This window comes from Ovis aries, chromosome 1 (genome assembly GCF_016772045.2).
Source record: "Ovis aries strain OAR_USU_Benz2616 breed Rambouillet chromosome 1, ARS-UI_Ramb_v3.0, whole genome shotgun sequence".
Lineage (NCBI taxonomy): Eukaryota > Metazoa > Chordata > Mammalia > Artiodactyla > Bovidae > Ovis > Ovis aries.
In genome coordinates this window covers 242,888,950-242,909,147 of record NC_056054.1, presented here as the reverse complement: position 1 = coordinate 242,909,147, position 20,198 = coordinate 242,888,950, and the positions used below count along the sequence as shown (strand labels likewise).

Sequence of the window (20,198 nt, the reverse complement as noted above, 5' to 3'; positions counted from 1 at the left end):
TTTAAACTGTTTACATAGATTATTTATTTGATTCCATGTAATATTTGTGCATTTGACAATATGTAATTATATTAATGGGCTTCTCAGTTGGTGCTAGTGGTAAAGACCTGCCTATCAGTGCAGGAGACATAAGAGACATGGGTTTGACTCCTGGATTAGAACGATTCCTTGATGGAGGGCATGGCAGCCCACTCCAGTATTCTTGCCTGGAAGAGCCCATGGAAAGAGGAGCCTGGCTGGCTACAGTCCCTAGGGCTGCATGACTGAAATGACTGAGCATGCATGCAATTATATTAATATTTCAATACAACTTAAACTTGATCTAAAGGAATGAGGTGATCTTGGGAGATGTTTTAAAGAAGTTTTCAAAGATAATGTGTGCTTGTTTTCTCTGTCAATAGAAACATATCTGTTCCAATTCAATTACCCTGGTTTTATTAATACTTCCCCTTGAAGAAATAAAGTGTACTAATGGTATTTTAAATCAATAGATGAGGTTCAAAGGGTCTAGATAAGAACATCTTTAATGAAAATTATTTTGATGCTTTATTAGTTGGTAAATGTTTTAATTCATTTGTGAAGTTTTGAACTTGGTGGACATCCTGAGTGATGGGGCTAGAGTGTGTTGAACTCAACAGAAGTATTCCCAGACTCCTCCTGGAACTTCCAATCTATCAGAGAGGACAGAGGTGGAAAAAGAAATTACAGGCATGATGAAAGGGAAAGTGTTAGTTGCTCAGTAGTGTCCAACAACATGGAGTGTAGTTTGCTAGGCTCCTCTGTCCATGGAATCCTCAGGCAAGAATGTTGGAGTGGGTAGCCATTTCCTTCTCCAGGGTATCCTTCCAACTCAGGGATCAAACCCAGGTCTCCCGAACTGCAGGCAGATTCTTTACCATCTGAGCCACCAGGGAAGGCCATGCTGAGGGTCATGAAAAAGGGAAGCACAAAGTACTTGGAAATGAGTGACCATGGGAAGGTAATGTAGCCAGGCAAGACTTCAATGAGAAAATGTTTAAACAAAGACATAAATAGTGAGTGGAATTTCACTAGATGAAAAAGGAACTGAGGAAAGTCTACTCTGAGGATTTGAGGATCACAAGCAGGAGACCCAACACAAATTGCTGACCAATAATGAATAAAGAGTATGTAAGAGGAAATGGACTAGAGAAGGAGAATGGAGTTGGGGAGAGAAAATCTTACTGTCAGAGGACACAACACAAAGCTTCAAAGGGTAATGTGAAGATTTAGACTTTGACCCTTGATCACCAGCAAGACAATCCAAGTTGATACTGTGCTTTTCTCATCAATTGTTACTGAGAACATCATATGTCTGTTTATAAGAGAAATCTAGGGACTTCCCTGGTGATTCAGCTGCTCTTCCACTGCAGGAGATACAGGTTCTATCCCTGTTCTGGGAACTAAGATCCTGCATGCTGCATGGTGAGGTAAACAAATAAATAAATAACTGAAAGCGCTATATGAGATTTAAAAAAAAAAAAAAAAGAGCAATCTGTGTGGCTTTTTGATGCATTACTTGAAGAAAGTTTTTTGTCCCATGACAGAGTGAAGGCATTGAGGTTGAACACGAGACACAGATTTTACATTTCCCTGGATCATCACAAGGCTCAGCAGAAACAATTTGACATCACTCATAGTGTCACTAATCTCTTGTGCAGTTTAGCAATAAAACATGTAACCCCTCTTAAAGGAAAGTAGCTGATTGTAAAATGCAAGATGATTCCATAATAATGTACAAGGTCACTTTTTGTGTCTTGAGATCTTCTGCTTCTCCACTAACTTGTCCCCAGAAATTACCTTCTCTCACTGCCCAGCCCACTGATGATGCAAAGCCTTCCATCTGCCTTGCAAATTCTAACTCCAAACCAACTTCTCCCGTGAAAACATTTTTCATCATTCTGAAATATGAATCAGCTGATATAGCTTTTTAAAATACTTTCAAAGAATTGCTTGAGAAACAGACATGTCATCTTGGGTTGTGACAGAAACAGGGTAGAACCCACCACATGGTTTTAAAATCATATCAATGGAATTCTGTTTTAAGGAACTTTAGATGCTAGTGCCAGGAAGAGATTTTTGATCAAGGGTAAATTTTCAACCTTATGAATAGTAAAACTCTTGCTCTACCCTTCTAAACTACCAACTAAATTTGAAATAACCACATTGCTTTTAATCTATAGTAGGGCATTCAAGAAGACTATGAGTAGTGACTTTCCTAAAAGGAAAAAGAAACTTTGATGAAGGTTTTCCATAGGAAGTTTCAGGAATTCAAAACTTTATCTTTAATCATTTGCCAACATAAGACTACATGCTCCCAGGGAATTTTCTCTTTCATTCCCATAATGGTTTGTAGTGTTCTTTAATTTTTTCCTCAAGATTCAACTCGCAATAGGAATCTCAAAATAATCCTTTGTCTTCTGCTTAACAGAAAAGTGGAAGTCACCAATTTAAAGGTTTTTGAACTACCTTCTCTCCCTATTCCCATTGCCCCAAAGATGTACCTTCATTCATTGGCATAATTGATCCTCCCAAGCAGGAACCTCCACCTGTGTTCTGGGATGAGTCACTTCAACTCACGTAGTGCACCCCATCAAAGGCCTTCTCTCCCATACCTGCAACCTCTCTTTGCACTTTCCTAAAGCACTTTTATACACTGCAGTTTCCATTATAATAAAATCAAAAGGCTCACTTCTTTGACACCATATAAACATCCACCCAATGTCTGGACCAGAGATTATCGATTTTTTTTTTAAATTTTAGGAACACCTTGCACCCTTAAAAATTATTAACTATCTGGAAGGACTGAATGTTTGTCTCCCTCAAATTAATTTATCTATATATGCCAAAGCCTTAACCACCAATGTCATAGCATTTGGAGGTGGTGTCTTTGGTAGATAATTAGGTTTAGATGAAGTCATGAGGATTGAACCTCCATGATAATATTAGTGTCCTTTAATTTTTTATTTATTTTAATTTATTTCTTGGCTGCACTGGCTGTACCCAGGCTTTCTCTAGTTGTAGTGCATGGGCTTCTCATTGCAGTAGTTTCCCTTGACATGGAGCACAGGCTCTAGAGCTTGGGATTCATTAGTTGTGGCATGCAGGTTAGTTGCCTGGAGGCATGTGGGATATTCCTGGACTAGGGATCAAACCCATGTGCCCTGCATTAACAGGTGGACTCTCAACCACTGGGCCACCAGGAAAGTTTGATTGCATGTTTGCATGGTCAGTCATGCCTGACTATTTGTGACCCCATGGACTGTAGCCCTCCTCCAGGCAAGAATACTGGAGTGAAAGAAAGATTTTAAAATATTTAAATAATATTTAAATATTTCATTTACAAAAAAAAAAAAAAAGAACACTGGAGTGGGTTGCCATGCCTTCCTCCAGAGGATCTTCCACAATCCAGGGACTGAACCCATCTCCTGTGTGTCCTGCATTGGCTGGTGATTCTTCCACCTGGAAGCCCAGGGAAGTTTGATTAGTGCCCATTTAAAAAGAACTCTCTTATCCTCTGCCATGTGAGGATAGAGGAAAATGTAGCCATTTGCAAATCAGGCAGAGGTGCTTACCAAACATGGATTTTGTTGACACCTTGATCTTGGATTAAGCCTTCAAAACTAAGAGAATAAATATTTACTATGTAAGCCCCTCAGTCCAAGATAGTTTGTTGTAGCAGCTCAAATTGCCTAAGGCAGCTCCCAAAGACCTTTTTGTTATTTATTCACTGATGTTTACCACATGCAAAATTAAAACAGACTTTTTAAATAATATTTATTTGTTCATTTTAAAGTACCAATGAAAAACTCGTTATATGTAACATCAATATCATATTTTATGAAAAAAACTATATTTTCCATAGCAAAAAGTTTAGTACAAAGAATGATAAGTATTTTTAATATGTGACTTAATAGAAAACAGCTAGGTTCTCATAACTTTTTCTACATTCAACTTGTAGTAATGTTTTTGCTTTTAGGTTGAATTATATGGAGGATATCTAGTCTCACACAAATGCATAGTCTGAAAAGAGAAGATTATTGTAATTGACTTTTCATACTCCTCTTTGATGCCACATCAAAATTTGAAAAGTAGTAGTTTCTGAAAAATTAGCTGCAAAGTGAAATCTGAAAACATGTCAGTGGACTTTTGGCACCCATTATATTAAAATCCACTTGTCTATTTTCTCTTTGAGTGCATCTTTGATCCATATTATAACATTGTGCATTGGAAATTTGAAATAAATTGGTCATTTGAGTTATGCAGCTGTTTCCAATATATAGTGGAACCCCCTGCCCCTGGTGAGTGGAAAATTTAGTATTATTATGAAAATAGTTTTGGCTTTTTGTCGTCTGTATGGTCTTGTGGTTAAAATGGCAGGATCTCATATCAGATTCTTGGATATGACTATCACCCCTGCCACCCTGGGAAAAATCTGTACGTACATTTACTATGGGAATAATAAAAATAACTTCATCACTAAGACTGCTGTTACGTTGAAATAAAATAATACATGGAGCACACTGACACACTGTAAATAACCAAGAATGATCATTCTTTTCACATTCTTTTAGTTTCTAAATTTCTTCTGTGTTTTCTTTACACTTTATGTATTTATTTATTTTATTTTTGGCTGTGATGGGTCTTCATTGCTGCACAGGCTTCCCTCTAGGTGAGATGAGCAGGGGTTACTCTTCGTTGAAATGCACAGGCTTCTCATAGTGGTAGCTTCTCTTGTTGCCAAGCATGGGCTCTAGGTGTGCAGACTTCAGTAGTTGGGGCATGCAGTTTAGTTGCTCTGCAGTGTGTGGAATCCTCCTGGACCAGGGATCAAACCTGCGTTCCCTGCATTGGCAGGTGGATTCTTATCCACTGTGTCATCAGGGAAAGCCTTCTGCATTTTCAATTTCTATTCTTGGTCTTTATTTTGAACTCATCTCCACTTCTGATCTCTGACATTAGAGATATATGTGACCTTAGGCCAAACCTGGAGAAAATCTTCAAAGATGAAAATCTTCAGCTAAATCCAAAATGGAAGGCCAAGAGGCAAGAGAATGCATGCTTTTTAGGAAATGAGATTTATAGAACTTGGAAAGCAAAGAAAACGAGTCTTCAATTTCCAAGGATGTAAAAGTTTCCCCGAGAAAGGAGTGACTTATTAAGGGTATTTCCTTATTAAGGAAAGTATGTAACATATTCTGAGGCATCTCTAGCTTTTCCTAGGGTGTCCTTGGGCATCTGTATAATAGGAAGCAGAGTTTCTCATTCAGGCGCCTTGGTTTGATGAATCACTTGGGAAAAGCATTATATCAACCTGAGGAAAATGCTTGTGTTTGGCTCCTGAGCCATAAAACACAAACAAAAAAACCTGATTTCAGCTCTTTGTCAGAAATCTGACTCAAACTGGGTCCAAGTTTCCTGTTTTAGCTGCTATTGCTGTGTAACAGATCACCCTCAAATTTGGCAGGGCACTTTAAAACAGCCATTTCATTAAGCTCAAAGATTCTCCTGTCAAGAATTCAGACAGAGCACAGTATAAACAGCTTGACTCTGCTTCTCCATGTCTGGACCCCAGCTGGAAAGATCTGAAGACTGGGAGGAACCCTACAGAGCTGGAATCAGCTAAGGGCTCATTTACTCTCATTGCTGGGCTTAGCACCTATGCATGGTGTTTCCATGGGTCTGAGGCTCTCACAACATGGCAGGTGGTCAGGCTTGGCACAGGGACTCAGGGCAAGGATTCCATTAAACAACTTAGAAGCTGCAATATCTTTCATGGCACAGTTTCACAAATCACGCAGTATCACTCCCACCACATTGGATTGGTTGAAACAGTCCATCACAAGACTGCCTGGATTCAAGAGGAAAGGACATAGACCCCACCACTCAACAGGATTACTGTCAAAGAGCTTTGTGACAATGTTTTAAAACTGCCTGAGTTCCAGACGATGGAAATTATTCTCTGGAGTGTAAGGTAAAGAACAGTCTAACCCTGTGAACTTGGACCTGGGAATGAAGAATAAACAAGAGACGCAACAAAAGGCTTCAGGGCCCAGGGGATAAGATGGAGAGTTGGACAGCTGAGGACCTGGCTGGACCGGGCTGCACAAGGATTAGGGTTCTCTGGTAGCTGAGCTGTGTTTGACGAGATCGAATGAGAAAGTTTGGCAAGGAAAATGGAAAAATAAAGTAGAAACAAAATAAAATCCCTCATAATCCAATCACTCAGAAAAAGTGACCAGAGTTTGCATTCTGATGTGTTTGTTTCAGCATTGTGTCTGCATGTATGTGAGTAAGAATGTTTATGAGCTATGCGAGTTTGTGTGTGTGCTCATACCTATGTGTATGGGAGCATGCATGTCAACCAACCTTGTGATCATACCATATAATCAGTTTTGTATCTTGTCTTTAACCCAAGAGTTGATTTATTTCTCACTGGCATCTCGCTCTGAACAGATTTATATTTTAGCTTTGTTTGTTTCTGCTAAATTAGCTAAGTTAATCTTGATAGAGTTCTCTTGTGCCTAAGTTTCTGTTTCGGTGCCCAGAGTCAATAGCCTGCTGCTGCTGCTGCTGCTGCTGCTGCTGCTAAGTCGCTTCAATCATGTCCGACTCTGTGTGACCCCATAGACAGCAGCCCACCAGGCTCCACCATCCCTGGGATTCTCCAGGCAAGAACACTGGAGTGGGTTGCCATTTCCTTCTCCAGTGCATGAAGGTGAAAAGTGAAAGTCAAGTCGCTCAGTCATGTCCAAGTCTTCATGACCCCATGGACTGCAGCCTACCAGGCTCCTCCACCCATGGGATTTTCCAGGCAACAGTATAAGTTATTATTGTTGTTAGGTGGTTTAGTTGCTAAGTTGTGACCTACTCTTGCTACCCCATGGACAAAGGAGCCTGGCAGGCTACAGTCCATGAGATTCTCCAGGCAATAATATTGGAGTGGGTTGCCATTTCCTTCTCCAGGGGATCTTCCCAACCCAGGAATTGAACCCAGGTCTCCTACATTATAGGCAGATTCTTTACCAACTGAGCTACAAGGGAAGCCCATTAGTTGTTAAGTATTTACCAATTTGAATAAAAGTCACTAATTATTCCTGTGCATGAACTTCAGGCTCAAATACACTTTGCCAGACCCTGCCATCTGTAATTGATGTGGCATTCCTGAAACAACAACAAAGAAGACAAGGAAAAGTTACAAACATCACTCCTCCCTTCCAGAAACTATTGACATTGCCCCAGGTTCACTATTTCACTCCCTAAAAATTCTCCTTATTTTCCCCTTGTAACAATGTCCAAAACAATATAGTAAACTCCTATCTCCTCAACCTGTAGCTTCATCTACCAGCAACCCATTGTTCTGAGATGAAAAAAGAGTCCAACTAACATCTCCTAAGCTCCTGTGCCTACTTCTGAGACATCTGTTCAATTCCTAATCCCAGTCATCAGCAAGAGCCTAGGCAGAAAGGATTTCTGCAGAGCAAATTGGTAAGGAGAAAATTATCGTGAGACTTGTATCACAGGAGAAAAGCTATAGCCAGAAGTTAAATACAGTAAGAGCCCTCTGTATCAATGAGTTTTGTTCCCAGAGTATGTTCATAAGTCCAATTTGTTTTTAAGTTCAATGAAGTTAGCCCAGGTACCCAACTAATACAATTGGCTATATAGTAGTAGTATACTGTAATAGTTTTATAATAAACAAAAAACAAACATTAAAAAAATTTTTTTAATCCCATAGTATAGTGCCATGAAAAGTACAGTAATACCTTGTAACAGCTGGCATACAGGGGCTGACATCAAGTGAACAGGAAAGAAGAGTTATTGATTGGAGGAGATGGGAAATGGCAGAGCTGAAGCATCGTCAGCAATAGGAGTGGAGGGCAAGCTCCAATTTCACTCATGCCTGATGTTGATGACACAGGTTCTGGTTCCTTGTTGGAAAGAGATACATGCTTACATCCTTGAGAGTTCACAACTTGAAGATTCATATGTAGAGGACTTAATGTATCTCTTGCCAAAAGGTTTAAAAGAACATAAGAGCAGAGAGTCTAGCTGAATATGTATAGCTGGCTCTTGAGCAACACAGATGTGAACTGCATGAATCCACTCTGTGCTGTATGTACTGTGCTGTGCTTAGTTGCTCAGTCATTTCTGACTCTTTGCAACCCCAAGGACTGTAGCCCACCAGGCTCCTTTGTCTATAGGGATTCTCCAGGCAAGAACCCTGGAGAGGGTTGCCGTGCCTTTCTCCAGGGGATCTTCCCAACCCAGGGATTGAACCCAGGTCTCCTGGATTTTAGGCAGATTCTGTACTGTCTGAGCCACCAGGGAAGCCACTCTACATGAGGTTTTTTTTCCTACTAAATAATGTGCTACAGTACTACACTGTCTGGTTGGTTGAATCTAAAAGATGTGGAACTCAGGCTAAGGAGGGTCAACTGTAAAGTTGTAGCTGGATTTTCCACTCTGTGCAGGGTTGGTGTCTCAATCTTCTGCATTGATCAATGATCAACTGTATAATGTATTTTTTAACAAAAAATTATTTTACATGGCTAATGAATATTTCCAAATGAGTAGTGTGTCTCATTCAAGGTAGCCAGCATGGCTCTACAATTTTTCTAATGATGCTATGCTAATTCATATCCTTTTAAATTCCTCTTTTGAAATGATCTTCACAGAGGCTAATGTATTATTTTGTCTATTTTCATTGGCATTTATTCAACATTCATTAGTCTCTGCTTCTTGTTGGTCACTGCTGTAGGCAATAAGGTTGTAGTGATAAATATGATATACAAAATCCCTGCCTGCTCAGTAATTATTATAAACAAACAAATATTTTTGATGGTACTAGGTACTGACAATGAGAGGATGATTTGGGAATATTTTAGATAGGGGGGTTAGGGTGTGCCTTTCTGAGGAAGTAAACTGTGAAGAGAAGGGGAAAATAAACTTAAGATCTTGGAAGAATGGCCCAGAGAGGAAGCACAGTTTACTTTGACTTATGGATAAATGGAAAGCTACTGCAGGGTTTTCAGAAAGCAGTTTCTTAATTTGGATAATCTTTAAGAGCAGATTTGAGTAAATGTCATGAGTGATTCAGTGGAATCATAGAGTTTATGGTACAAACTGAGTTTTGTGGTTTGGGAAGTAATTTTTAAAAGATGATTTTCAAAACTGTGTTAGCGACCAAGACCACAGAAGTTTCTCCACACCGGCCTCACCCTCTGTGAGATACATCGTATAAATACGGTGGAAGTAGATGTACCCCACTGTTGAAGATGTATATAAATATATAACATTTAATGAGGGCAGACATGCTTGTAAAGCATTTAGTGTAAGGGATTGAACATATAAATTGTATGTAGCTAGATAATATGGTTGAGTGAAGGCAATGGCACCCCACTCCAGTACTCTTGCCTGGAAAATCGCAGGGATGGAGGAGCCTGGTGGGCTGTAGTCCATGGGGTCGCTAGGAGTCGGGCACAACTGAGCAACTTCACTTTTACTTTTCACTTTCATGCATTGGAGAAGGAAATGGCAACCCACTCCAGTATTCTTGCCTGGAGAATCCCAGGGATGGGGGAGCCTGGTGGGCTGCCATCTATGGGGTCGCACAGAGTCAGACACCACTGAAGAGACTTAGCACCAGTAGCAGATAATATGGTTATTTCATTGCTTTTCTTTTCTTTTGGGAAGGGTTTGAAAATGCCCTAGGCTTCCCTGGTGGCTCAGTGGTAAAGAATCCACTTGCCAACTTACCAAGGCAGGAGACACAGGTTCAGTCCCTAGGTGGGGAATATACCCTGGAGAAGGAAATGGCAACTCATTGCAGTATTCTTGCCTGGAAATCCCCAAGGACAGAGGAGCCTAGCTGGCTATGGTCCATTGGGTCGCAAAGTCAGACACAACTTAGAGACTAAACAACAACAACAACAATAAATATGCCCTTCAATTTTATTTTTTTAGTCTTCATAACAACTGTTATAGTATACTTGCCTCCAGAGCTTATCCAAATGATCACATATTCCAGTTTAAAGGAGCCAAATGTAATGCAGTTTCCTTGAACTCCAAAAGCAGAAGTGATTCTGGTTTGTTAGCGAGACTTAAACTAGCCGATCTATAAACATAGAGAGACATGGCATCCATATGCATTTTTTTCCATTTCATAGACTTTACCACTCAGACTTTGGGGATCTTCCCATAAGTTTGTGACTCATCCTTGGTTCAGATGACTTAATGCTTCCATCTAACCAAGGGAAGGGAACATGATCATTTAACAAATCCGCAATCCCCAGTTAGGATGCCAGGAGCCTCTAAAGAAATGAATCTTGTGGCTTGGCACTTGCCATCTTTTCTTTTTTCTTTAAAAAAAAAAATCAATGCTTACAGTTGGCCGACTAACTAGCATTTCTTTCATCCCTTGAGGGTATTTCTGGACCAGTTTGCTTTGCTATCTCATAACAGACTACAAAAGAGAGTGGCTAAGTTTCTTTGTATACATACAGCAAAGCAAGCTGTATTCCTGTTCCCCTTCATCTTGTACTTAGTAAAAATGCTGATGCTTAAAATAGTCCAGTCTTCTGCACATAAATCATCTCATTGAAATTCTTATATTAACAATGCTATCAAAACAAGTCAGGAATTATGGTTTTAATTTTACAGATGTGGAAATGGAGGAGTACAGGACTTCTATTTCTAGCTGAGGGTCACTTATTAATAGGTTAACAAGGTACTCAGAGTGAAATATGGATCTCACAAAGTCTAGTACATTCTTCTGATACAGCTCACGTCTCTACAGAAAACACCCAATACGTACCTTATACAAGCTTCCCCACTCTGAACTGAATATTAGATGCTGTATGCAATTTAAGTATTCCTGTTTTCTTATTGTGTATTTGTTACCTATAGAGGTGATTTGTGTGGTTAATGAAAAATTCTAGACAATTGACAAGCTGGCAGAGACAATAGTGCGTCTTTCTCTTCAATAGACCATAGACTGAAGGTGAATCTGTGACCTTCATTTGAAACTGATGCTGGAAGAAGCAGTTAGGAGATAAATTTACCCAAATTCCTAGTTGAACACTGACAGGCTATGTCTCCTGAAGCTGACATTTCCACATGAATTCTAAAAGCAGGATAATACCTACAGAAAGATTTCTAATGGTTCTGCGCGCACACACACATACACACATGCACACACAGGCTAACCCATCAGTGATTTTTCTTGATTTTTCTATCCTGTGTGGTTCAGAAAAAAATGAGCAACATCTGAAAGTAGGTTGATTTAGTTGGCTGGAAGGAGGATAGATTGAGGGCGGGGTGGGAGTGACAGGAGCAGAGTTTGGGGAGTAACAGGCTTATTTATTGAGTTGGGTGGAGAATCCAGCAAAGAAACTGAGCCAAGTGTTATAAAACCTACAACTATTGGGTTAGAGGGATGAATGAAGAAGACTCCGGTTGTTTTACTGGACATAAGTAATGTGCTCTCTCTTTGCTTCCTCCTCAGGGATTCTACTTTCTTAAAGCTCCTTCCCATACAAAGGTTTACATTACCGTTCTGTGAGCTTTGGAATGGCATTTGCTTTGTTTGCAGGATTGCCAGATTTCACAAGTGAAAATACAAAAAATCCCAGTTAAATGCAAGTGTCCTATAAACACTGAATAATATTGTGTGTGTGAGTCTCAAATATTGCATGGGATAATCTTTTACTAAAAACGGATATTTGCAATTATAATTTAACTAAGGAATATCTTATATTTTATCTAGCAACCTTATTTGTTTAGCTAAGACATGGAAACAAGTAAGACAGTTTGTTTTATCGGCTTGTATGCAAATTGGAGGGGAGTTTCCTGGAGGCTTGGAGGCAGTAACAGCTGTTGCCAAGCTTGGCTGCACACATTAGAATCACCCAAGGAACTCCAGATTCTGGTGCAGTTGCTCTGAGATTCAGCAGGCATGGGATTTTTTTCAAAACATTTCAGGTGACACTGGAACAACAAGGAGCTAATGACTGATGTCCAGTGAGTTTCATCCTGTACTGTACAACACAGAAATCTAAGGGATTTGTTGAAAACATTCATGCCCAGATCCTACCCCAGAGCAATTAAACCACTGTCTAAGGGGACAGCCCCTTAGGCCATTGCAGTTAAGGAAAAGCTCTCAGTAAATTTCAATGCTCCTTCAGATTTCAGTTCAGTTCAGTTCAGTCACTCAGTCCAGCTATAGGAAACTTTTTAAGTTTATCTTCATTTTTTAAATTATGTAAAATTATAATAACGATTTATTATAATAAATCCAAGCAATAAAAGAGCATCTAAAATAAATATGAAGGACTTCTCTGGTGGTCCCAATGCAGGAACCCCAGGTTCAATCCCTGATCGGGGAACTAGATCCCACATGCAACACAGTTAAATAAAGTAAAAGTAATAATAGTCGGAGAAGGCAATGGCATCCCACTCCAGTACTCTTGCCTGGAGAGTCCCATGGACGGAGGAGCTTGGTGGGCTGCAGTCCATGGGGTCGCTAAGAGTCGGACACGACTGAGCGACTTCACTTTCACTCTTCACTCTCATGCACTGGAGAAGGAAATGGCAACCCACTCCAGTGTTCTTGCCTGGAGAATCCCAGGGACCGGGGAGCCTGGTGGGCTGCCGTCTATGGGGTCGCACAGAGTCGGACACGACTGAAGCGACGTAGCAGTGGCAGAAGCAATAATAATAGTAAAAATAAAAATGAACTTTCCCAATTCTAATTCCCAGAGGTATCAACTATTAAAACCTTGATCTGTTTTTCCAGCCCCAAGGAAGGAGGAAGCAACTAGAAGCAAGTTATAGGTGTCTTTTATCTTCTAAAGAAGTGGCCAGGCTTCACATGTAATGGACCAGAACTTTGCCACATCACCATGCTAAGAAAATATTAAGGTTATTCAAGGCTTCCCTGTGAATCAGTGAAATCAGAAGAGAAGAAGGTGAGAAGAGATTTGAAGGACAGAACACCCTCTACTCCAATCACCCTCCACTCCTGGCGTCCCATGTGATGGTGCTGACACTGAAGAATGCTCCTGGCCGTTCTCTGTCCCCTCATTCACTCGCCTCATGGAGCGGAATGATCTACCAGCTAGTGAGTTTGAAAGAAGGAACTGGACAGAAGCAGTTGCTTGTTTTTGCCTCTCTTTGGGGAGGCAGCCTGTCTGTAGGGAGCACACATTTTCACCTCTTCTACGAGGTAAGTTTTGTAGGTCAAGTTTCCACCAGGGACCCCTCCTGTTTACCAGCTCTGCCTGAGGCAGGGAGCCGAACTGACTATAGTGCGTGCATGCTGTCATGTCCGACTGTTCGTGATCGCATGGTCTGTAGCCTGGCAGGCTCCTCTGTCCACAGGATTTCTCAGGCAAGAATGTTGGAATGGGTTGCCATTTCCTTCTCCAGGGCATCTTCCTGACCCAGAGATCGAACCTGCGTCTCCTGCATTGGCAGGCGGATTCTTTACTACTGAACCACCTGGGAAGCCCCAACTGATTCTAAACCTATTGTTGCCAGAGAGCTCCACATGTCCTTGAAACAGCCTTATCAAGATAAAAAGAATTTCTGCTTCCCTCCCTTGTCTACTTCACAGTGAATTTCATTCACAAAATAAATCTTTCAAAACATCAACAATATAAATATAGTTTCTCTTTGAAAGTTATAGAGCTATCAGTGAAGACAATGACATAAACTCTCCCTGATTTCCATATCCAGGCAAGTCCTATGGCAGTGTCTCAAACAAGTACCATGAACATGTTGTAAACAGGAATATACAAAATCATATGGAGAGAGACATACAAACACAGAAAACACAGAGAAAAATAAAAAATGGTCTAAATAGTAGAAAAAATAATGATGACAACTTAAGGGGGTAAAATAGATGCTGAGCATTGCCAGGAATAATCCTCTTTCCTGTCACTCCATCCACCAGATCCCTGAATAAAATATGCTGACATCCCCAGCCACGTCATCTGTTCCATGTCATCTGTTGGGCCAGCAGGCAGATCAAGACACATCTGGGCAAGAGTTGTATTCAATTGCCTATATGTCTGCGTTTCCTTTTCCTTACCCAGTATAAGGGTGAGATTGTCCTTGCATAACTGATGTTCCATTTTGAACCCAAAATTATATTTCATCAAAGTAAGAAAACTTTTCAAATAATGAATAGACTTTTACCAAAAAAAAAGACATATTTTAATAAGGAAATTGAACTCAGATCTGAGTGGTGACTATAGAAGATATCATAGTATCAGTGGATAAATGGATAAATAAGTAAACCTCTATGTTACTCATGACATAAATATTTTAAATGTTTTTAAAAGTTGTTGGCTTTATAACATTGTAATTTAGTTTCTCCTTTGTAGTTAGATGACCTGTATGAAATTAGTATGGTGTAATGAAGTACTGTAGACTCAGTAAGCCTGTGCTTAAAAGTGATTTAGAACATTAGAAAATCTTTAAACTGGATTTTAATTTTTTATTGCTTAAAAGTACAGTGCTATGAAAAATGTTGCGTTAAAATGTTTTCAATCGGTGCTAAATTTCTGCTGTGGTAGAAGGAAATAGGAATAAAGAATGGAGATCTGGGAACTCCTTAGGAGTCCAGTGATTAGGATTCAGCCCTTTCATTGCTGTGGCCCTGGGATCAATCCCTAGTTGGGAAACTAAGATCTCACAAGCCTCGTGGTATAGCAAAAAAGTGTGTGTGAGAGAGAGAGAAAGATTGGAGATAGTTTTTCTTCTGGTTTTAGTATTAATGCCAATTGCTAGTGTAACTTTGACTACATGACCAAGGGTTTTCTCAATTTCTTTGCTCATATATTAGAATACAGGGCAGTTATTCCTCAATGCTCTTCTAACTCTAAAGTCCTCAGATTCTAAAAGTTACAGATTAGTACCAATATATTATCGGATGAAAAAAATGAGCACAATTTACTAAAGAAATCCATGAGCTGGTGCTGCCCCCTCTAGTGGGCTGAAAAGGGTGTGCTGTAAAACTAGATAAATACGTTTTATCATTCTAACTGCATTTCTCTGGCACCCTCTATGTGTTGATTGTTGCAAAACCAAGTTTTTTTTTTTTGTAAACTTCTAACTCTGTTTTTATGTTATAAGAAAAATTAAAAATTAAATCATATTTAATGCTTGTTAGCTAAGACAATTTGAGCAACATGTTTTCTTAAAACTGTTCAAGGAAAAAAGAATGTTCTTGCTGCTGCTGCTGCTAAGCAGCTTCAGTTGTGTCCGACTCTGTGCAACCCCATAGATGGCAGCCCACCAGGCGCCCCCATCCCCAGGATTCGTAGGAAAGAACACTGGAGTGGGTTGCCATTTTCTTCTCCAATGCATGAAAGCGAAAAGTGAAAGTGAAGTCTCTCAGTCATGTCTGACTCTCGGCGACCCCATGGACTGCAGCCTACCAGGCTCCTCTGTCCATGGGATTTTCCAGGCAAGAGTACTGGAGTGGGTTGCCATTGCCTTCTCCAAATGTTCTTGAAATTTCCCCAAATAAATTTATCTGATCCTGAATTACAGAAGAACTGGCAACATTTTATTATTTTTGCTTTTAAATATCATAGTTTTATTGTACTTGGGTTTTAAAACATTTTCATTGAAATAGTTGACTCACAATTCTGTGTTAGTTTCAGGTGTACAGCAAAGTGATTCAGTTACGTATATTTACATAAATATATGTGTATATATAATCTATCCATATAAATACTTTTTAGTTTTTTTTTTCTGTTAGAGCCGGCACCATTTTAAATGAATCACTTATTATCTAACCAAAGTATCAGGAACACTAAACAAATTTTAGTGCTGCTGGAGAGGCAGCGGGGTGTTGGGACTCTCTCCAGGAAAATAGGCGTTAGTGGATTTCACACTCCCTCTCTGCCCTGATAGCACAGCAGGGCATATGTGGATATGACACACTCTCACTGCCTCACTAAAGCTGGCAGGGTTGAGAAGCTGCAGCGGCCCCTGCTCCCTGGGTTGGACCAGTGGACCCATGAGCGTGAGTCGTCACATCATTCTCCCACTCTTTTGCTAAAGCCTGCAGTCACCCACACAAAAGCCTCTCTCTTGCTGCATGACCGAAGCTGGCAGGCAGGCACAGTCAAGGAGTTTTTCCCACTGCCTTGCTGGCAGTGTGATGTGACTCTGAAAGTAAAGCAACTGAACAAAAATAATTAAATGGTACTACATCAGAGCTTCTGCATAGCAAAGGAAACCATCAACAAAATGAAGGGACAGCCTACTGAATGTCAGAAAATCTTTGCAGAGCATATATCTAAGATACAAAAAGAATTCATAAAACTCAATAGCAAAAAGCCAAACTATGGGCAGAGAATATGAATAGATATTTTTCCAGAGAAGATATGCAGATGGTCAACAGGCACATGAAAAAATTTTCAGCATCACTAATCATCAGGAAATGTGAATCAAAACCACAATGAGACATCACTTCACACTTGTCAGAATGGGGATCAATAAAAAGACGAAAAATAACAATGTAAGAGAGGACGTGGAATAAAGCGATCCTTCGTGTACAGTTGGTGGGAATGTAAATTGGTGCAGTCCCTATGGAAAATATTGTGGAAGTTCCTCAGAAAAGTAAAAACAGAACTAACATACAACCTAGCAATTCTACTTCTTGGTATTTATCCAACAAAAACACTAATTCAAAAAAGGCACATGCACCCCCATGTTCACTGAAGCATTGTTTTCAATAAATAGTTAAGACCTATGGAAATAACCTAAGCATCTACTGAAAGATGAAGGGCTAAAGAAATTGTAGTATATCTATATCTTCATATAGGTATATATCTCTATCTACCTATCCACATGTACACAATGGAATACTACTCAGCCATGAACAGAATGAAATCTTGCCATTTATGAAAATATGGATGGACCTTAGGTAATTATGCTACAGAAATTAGTCAGACAGAGAAAGATAACTACTGAATGATTTCCTTTATATGCAGAATCTAAAAAACAAATCATATTGCTGACAAAGATCTGTCTAGTCAAAGCTATGGTTTTTCCAGTAGTCATGTATGGATGTGAGAGTTGGACCATGAAGAAGGCTGAGTGCTAAAGAACTGATGTTTCTGAATTGTGGTACTGGAGAAGACTCTTGAGAGTCCCTTGGACTGCAAGATCAAACCAGTCAATCCTAAAGGAAATCAATCCTGGAGATTCATTGGAAGGACTGATGCTGAAGCTGAAGCTCCAGTACTTTAGCCACTTGATGAAAAGAACTGACTAACTGGAAAAGACCCTGATGCTGGAAAAGACTTAAGGCAAAAGGAGGAGTGGCAGAGGATGCGCTGGTTAGATAGCATCACCAACTCAATGGACATGAGTTTGAGCAAACTCTGGGAGATAGTGAATAACAGGGGAGACTGGTGTGCTGTAGTCCATGGAGTTGCAAAGAGTCGGACACAACTTACAACTGAACAACAAAAAACAAAACAAAAATCATAGGTACAGAGAATAGAATAGAGGGGAGAGGAAAGTAGTGGGCAAAATAGGTGAGGGGTGTCAAGATACACAAACTTCCACTTATGAAATAAATAAGTCATGGGCACATAATGTGCAGCATGGTAACTGTAGTCTGTAACACTGTACTGCAGGGCATCCTTGAAAGTTGCCAAGAGAATAAGTCTTAAAAGTTAATTTTTATGATGACAGAAACTACAAGCATACCTCATTTTACTTCACTTTATTATGCTTTGCAGATACTACATTTTTTACAAATTGCAGGTTTATGGCAACCTTGTATAGATGGGGAAACAGTGGAAATGGTGTCAGACTTTAATTTTTTGGGCTCCAAAATCACTGTAGATGGTGATTGCAGCCATGAAATTAAAAGACACTTGCTCCTTGGAAGGAAAGTTATGACCAACCCAGACAGCATATTAAAGAGCAAAGACATTACTTTGCCAACAAAGTTCTGCCTAGTCAAGGCTGTGTTTTCTTCAGTAGTCATATATGGATGTGAGAGTTGGACTATAAAGAAAGCTGAGCACTGAAGAATGGATGCTTTTGAACTGTGGTGTTGGAGAAGACTCTTGCGAGTCCCTTGGACTGCAAGGAGATCCAACCAGTCCATCTTAAAGGAGATCAGTCCTGGGTGTTCATTGGAAGTACTGATGTTGAAGCCAAAACTCCAATACTTTGGCCATCTGATGCGAAGAGCTGACTCATTGGAAAAGACCCTGATGCTGGGAAAGATTGAAGGCAAGAGGAGAAGGGGACAACAGAAGATGAGATGGTTGGATGGTATCACCGACTCAGTGGACACGAGTTTGGGTAAACTCCGGGAGTTGGTGATGGACAGGGAGGCCTGGCGTGCTGTGGTCCAAAGGGTCACAAAGAGTCGGACACGACTGAGCAACTCAACTGAACTGAACTGTGTAGAGCAAGTCCATCGGTGCCATTTTTCCAATAGCATTTGCACACTTCATGTCACTGTGTCATATTTTATGGTGATTTTGCAATACATCAAACTTTTTCATCACTGTTATATTTTGTACAGTAATCTGTGATCAGTGATGTCTAATGTTACTACAACTTGCTAAAGACTCAAATGACAGCATTTTTTAGCAGTAAACAATTTTTAAATTATTTATTTTTTAGACGTAAATGTTATTTCATTCTTAATAGACTACAGTATAGCATTCACATAACTTTTATGTGCACTGAGAAACAAAAAAAGTTTGCGTGACTCACTTAATTGTAATATTTGCTTTATTGTGTTGGTTTGGAACTGAACCTGCAGTATCTGCCAGGTATGCCTGTAGACTTAGTGTGGTGATCATATTGCAGTATTTACAATTATCAAATAATTATGCTACATACCTGATACCAATATAACATTATGTGTCATTATACATAGATAAATGCTTTTAAGGTAACAAAACATTTGTTGAGCATCTTAAATGCATCACTGTCCTGGGCTTTATGTTTACTGTAATAAATGATCAATTCCTACCTTGATAAAAATTTGTCAAATTTATCTTTTCAGTTATATTTACCATATATTCAGTTTCCCAACACGCTATAAAATTCATCTTATTCATCTCCAGCAGTGACAAGAAGTTTACCTGAGCACATGATACAACCAGCCAGCTTGAAGTATCTAAGTAAATGGGACAGAAATATATCACCCAACACTTGAGATCATGCTAGAGACTTGGTCTCTATTGAATGTGCCAACATCCCATTGAACACATGTCCACACTGGTCCTGCTTAAAAATATGTCTCACACACTAGCTTGTGCGCTAATAATTACATCATTTCCACAATTCTGCCTCCTTCTGACTCACAAGTATCCTAGCATCTGAATGGAGTATATGTTTAATAAAGTAATGATTGATAAAGTGAAATAGTAGAGAGCATGTTAAAACTTTTTACTGGCTACTCTTGATGAAGGTGAAAGAGGAGAGTGAAAAAGTTGGCTTAAAGTTCAACATTCAGAAAATTAAGATCATGGCATGCAGTCCCATCACTTCATGGCAGATAGATGGGGAAACAGTGGAAACAGTGGCTGACTTTATTTTTCTGGGCTCCAAAATCACTGCAGATGGTGACTGCAGCCATGAAATTAAAAGATGCTTAGTCCTTGGAAGGAAAGTTGTGACCAACCTAGAGAGAATATTCAAAAGCAGAGACATTACTTTGTCAACAAAGATCCATCTAGCCAAGGCTATGGTTTTTCCAGTGGTCATTTATGGATGTGAGAGTTGAACTATAAAGGAAGCTGAGCACCGAAGAATTAATGCTTTTGAACTGTGGTGTTGGAGAAGACTCTTGAGAGTCCCTTGGACTGCAAGGAGATCCAACCAGTCCATCCTTAAGGAGATCAGTCCTGGGTGTTCATTGGTAGGACTGATTTTGAAGCTGAAACTCCAATACTTTGGCCCCCTGATGTGAAGAGTTGACTCATTGGAAAAGACCCTGATGCTGGGAAAGATTGAAGGCAGGAGGAGAAGGGGACGACAGAGGATGAGATGGTTGGATGGCATCACCGATTCAATGGACATGGGTTTGGGTGGACTCCGGGAGTTAGTGATGGACAGGGAGGCCTGGTATGCTGTAGTTCATGAGGTTGCTTTCGGACATGACTGAGCAGCTGAACTGAACTGATAAA

General features: G+C 39.9%; 1 long non-coding RNA gene across 1 annotated transcript in view; it reads left to right on the top strand.

Annotated features, from left to right (window-relative positions):
* Positions 1-19,050, top strand: part of LOC132658516 (uncharacterized) — a 47,699-nt gene extending 28,649 nt beyond the window's left edge. The window contains exon 2 of the long non-coding RNA XR_009598276.1: positions 12,815-19,050. This is a non-coding gene — a long non-coding RNA (uncharacterized LOC132658516). The remainder of the gene's footprint in view (positions 1-12,814) is intronic.
* The last annotated feature ends 1,148 nt before the right edge of the window (positions 19,051-20,198 follow it).